Source organism: Populus nigra, chromosome 4 (genome assembly GCF_951802175.1).
Source record: "Populus nigra chromosome 4, ddPopNigr1.1, whole genome shotgun sequence".
Lineage (NCBI taxonomy): Eukaryota > Viridiplantae > Streptophyta > Magnoliopsida > Malpighiales > Salicaceae > Populus > Populus nigra.
The window spans coordinates 19,488,492-19,493,320 of NC_084855.1; positions in this window are offsets into that span (position 1 = coordinate 19,488,492).

Genomic DNA, 4,829 nt, shown 5'->3' on the forward strand with positions numbered 1-4,829 from the left:
TTTTGGAAACCAATGTGATTGAGTTGCTTTCACAATGCATAAAAGCCAATGTTGAAATTATTTCTGAAGTTTTTGGAAACTAATGTGATTGAGTTGCTTTTACAATGCATGAAAGCCAATGTTGAGATTATTTCTGAAATTTTTGGAAACCAATGTGTTTGGGTTACTTTTGCAAATATGTGAAAGTCAATATAATGATTGTTTTCACAATCTTTTAGGAACTAATGTGATTGAGTTGCTTTTGTAATGTACAATAGTCAATGTCGTGAATGCTTCCAAAGTTTTTTGGAAACCAATGTGTCGGGGTTGTCTTCACGATATGTGAAAGTCAATGTTGAGAGTGTTTTTTCCAAATTGTGTAGAAATCAATGGGATTGAGTTTCTTTTACCAAGACAAAGCCAATGTAAGTCTCCATAAATTGCTTGAAGACTAAATATGTTTTGGTTGTTTTATGAATATGTAATTTAATGTTGTGTTATTGCCCAAGTTACCTTGAGAATTATGGTAAATCAAATTGTTATGATATTTTTAAGGTTAATGATAAATCGTTATGAAATATTTGATAACTATGTGAGTCAAAGCACACTGACTGATTTAAAACTGAGAGTAGACCGTACGCATGTCAAGTACGAATATCTCAATGTGGTATTATTATGGAATTATGACTATTGTTCGTGAAATTTTCTATAGAATTGGATAAAAAAGATGAGTACTCTCATCATTATACATGCTTATAAGACAAATTATTTTTGAAATATGAATTTATGCTTAATAAATCTTTATTGCAAGACCTTTGCGTATCGGCGGGCCAAGTAATTAGGTTATAATCATACTTCAGAATTTGAAACTTTTGTTGTACATGTAAATAATATAATAAACTTGACTAAAAGCTTTCTCTTGTTATCTCTATTTCCTTAATGACATTATTCTACCTATGTTTGGATTTATGTATGGAATTCTTAAGTAGAATATTATTATGCAAGTTGATGTATATCTTCACATTATTTCCCATGATGTGTATAAATAAAATAATCATGTTTTATAATAAACATTAAATTAAATTCAAATAAAATAAAACACATGTATATGTAGTAAAGGGATTAATTAGAGATCTAGTAAGGTAAGCATAACGTGTGCATAAATGAAAGAAAAGCTTAAGACATATGTATAGGTTATACCTTCTCCTTTTATGTAATTCAAATTAATAAGTATATGAGATTAGATATATTTATCTCTTAGCATTTATTTATAGTTAAGTTCTTGTTGGATGAATATGATGTAATTATTTAAACAGTGCAATATGTATATATAATGTTATGGTATGGATTAAAGTCTAAAACAAATGGACTATGTTGTCATAATGATTGTGAAATGGATGAGATAGTTGATAACTTGGTATGTTCAATTATAAAGAAAACTCTGTCAAATTTTCAATAAAATTACTAATAAATAAAGGAGCATGATTACATATATAAATAGACAAAAAAAAAATCCATGATAAAGACTCATATTCAATTGAAATGTGTAAATTGCATCCTCTAGAGGATGAGGGTGTTACATCATTGACTTTTGTATGTTTATTGATTTTCAGTAAATTATTTTTCTTCTCAATATCAATATCAATAAAAATATTCTTAGCAACATGAAAAATTAAATTTTCTTCCAAGTCAGTAAACAAAGCAACTCGATATGCATCAACTAACTAATCAATTTGACAGACATTCTCTCTTGTATTTACTTCATCATTACCATCCTGAACAACTTGGACATGACCTCTAGGTTTAGTTTTCACTATGGATAACCATTCAACCATAGAATGATCATTTCTAAAGAAAAGTGTGTAATAAACTTGTTGGCATTGCTTAGCAAAAGCAAAGACATCGTCGACATTGCGAAGTCTAGCTTTTCTATAATTTGATCAAACTATGGTGAGATCTACTATGACTCCTCTATTGGTGGTATTATACCAATAGCATTTGAATAAAAATACTTTATTAAGCTCGTTATGATATTGCATTTCAATCACCTCTTCTAACTTTCTATAATAATTAACGTCAAACTCATTAGAAATTAATCCCTTAACACAAACTCAATTATTATAGGTCTTTCTACCCTAACCATACTCTTCAATATGAAATACATATCTGATTAGTACTTAAAAGTGTATTTTTATCAAGGTTTTATATCATCATTTTACACTTGAAGTATCAATAACTCCTTAACTAGAGCATGTTTTATAATAACATGTCTAATAATATAAGATACTTTTAATTTATGGTAAATGTTCATCTTAAATGCAGGCCTATCACATAAATCAAAGGAATGATTGATGAGTTTAACTACTGAAATTGAGAAAACAAAGAGAAGGCTAATCTTAGAAAGAGATGCTAGTTTAGTCCAAACTGGAATACCATTCGGTTATTGGATCATAACTAGAGTCGTAGAGCTTGGATTTATGTCTGGTTTATATGTATGGAAAGCTAAGACATAGGCCTAAAACTTTCATGAAGAGTCCAAGATTCAAAAAGACCGTTTTCAAGTTCAAATTGTAGCAACAACGGAGAAGTTGGAATCTGTCATGTAGCTCAGACATTGTTCAGTGTTCAACCCATATCTCGAGTTCTAGAAGTCCAAATGCATCGATTTGTTTTTTGTTGGAAAGCTGAGACAATTTCCTAGAACTTTCATGAGAACTATCTATTCAAATTCGGACGTTAGCAATGACGTTTTGTTCAGATAAGAAGATAAGGATTGTCACCAAGTCAAGATGTGGTCACCCACTCAACAATTAGTCATCAAATCAATAGTTCTGAATTTTAGCCTATAAAAGGAGGCATTTGCCATGCATTTAGCCATCTTGGTTTTCAGATCAAGATCATGTTCTTGTTCTCTCTCTCTCTCTTTATATTTTTATAATGCTTAAGTTTTGTTTATATTAATCTCTTGTTTATGCTTTTCATTTCCTTTCCTTTACTTAGTTAACTTATATCTTATTTATGTTCTTATCTTGTTTATTTATATTTCTCTCTTTCATTATGTTTAGCTAAGTTTATTATGTCAAGGTGAAAAGGTTACACTAATAGTGTAAGAATAAGTATAGTATAAACTCAACATGGACTTTAATGTTTGATACTAACATGTTTTATATTTGTTATTTTGTTCACTTTTAATACTTTGCTTGTTAAATGGTTAATCTAGATTGATGTTGTATAACCCTTGGTACAACAAATATTTTTCACTTTCATAGCCCAACCATATGGTATAACCGACACCTGTGCTATGAAAGGAACTTGATTTGTTGTTAACATAAATTATAATCATGAATACTTGACAACATTTACAAGTATTAGCATTATTCGAATAAGATAATTGATGTAATCATGTTAACAATTTATAATTCGATTGGAACCTCCTTTATGTGTGGTTTTCAGTTGAGTAATAAAAAGAGTTTATACTAGATTATGGTAGAGGAAATTAGTCTTCCAATAAGGAAGCTCCAAAAAAACACTTTACTTTACCAAATTGTGGGTCACAGTAAAAATAGGAAACTTCTGCTTACCGGATTGGAAACTAAAACTAATGCCCTTATACTGCGAAACCACGTCATACAATTCTTTACCAGACAATACCAGCAGTGCAACATCCCTTTTTAACTCTACCTATAAATAAGTCTTTTTTTGTTCTTTTTGTACTTGTGATTGGTTGGCAAGAACATTCGGTAGTAATAAAAAAAAAGATCATTTACCATCATTTGTTAAGGTGAAGGCCTTGTTATTTTTCATATAGTATAGACATGTTAATTTTTCATGCGTGCTCCAACCAAAAACCATCTCATATGCAAGAAAATCATTGATAGTCCACATCAAAGTTACCTTCATCTAAAAATTTCATTTCCTCGAGACATCATACATCAAAGTTCTAGATGATTCACAATTGCTTCAACTCATCAATCAATAGTTAAAGATAAACATCTATATTTCTAGCTAGAATATTAGGATCGGGTATGACCGTAGATAAGAACATGAATTCTGACCTTATACACATCTCTGGTGGCAAATTGTAAACTGTGAGCATCACCAGCTAAAAAGAATATAGTGCAACAAACTACCCGAATGGATTAAATTTGTTTGTCCATAATTGTAAAACCCAAAATAAATAAATAGTATAGGCTAACCTATTCTAGGTAAGAATTATGAGAAACAAACCATCCCTAAATTAACCAAAAAGGGGAACAAGAATAAGAACCCATACCCAAAAACTCTCATAACATTTAAGAGGGAGTATAAATGCAATGGGAGAAAAGGAGATGACTTTTCCTCTCCCCCAAAACCGGCAACAACCATAGTTGCAGCAACCTTCTCTCTTGTAAAGAAACTCATCCAAAACAACTTGCATGCCATCTTTTTTGAATGCTTGAGTGAAAGGAGAGTTAGAAAAAGGAAGGAGACCTGAAAACATAAAAGGAGGAAGAACTTAGAAGGTCAGCTAGGACAGCAGAAGAAGAAGAGAAAAACCAAGAGGAAGAGAAGAAGAAAATCACTAAAACCTTTCCTAAAGCTTGTTTAAAATCGTGTGGTAAGAGTAAAATTACTTCTTTATTTGTTGCTTTAAGATTTCAGGACAAGGGAGAGGGAGAAACCTCAAAGTGAAATCCTTAAGGTTCTTACACTTGTAAATTCAAAAAAAAAACTAAATAAGAAGATTAAAGAAGAATAGGGAATGAAGAGGACATAATTTCAGAATCTTTACTGGGGAAAAATTGATGAATATGGATGAACAAACCCATATTACAGGTTGGCCAAATTGAAAGAATGGAAAGAAAATGAAA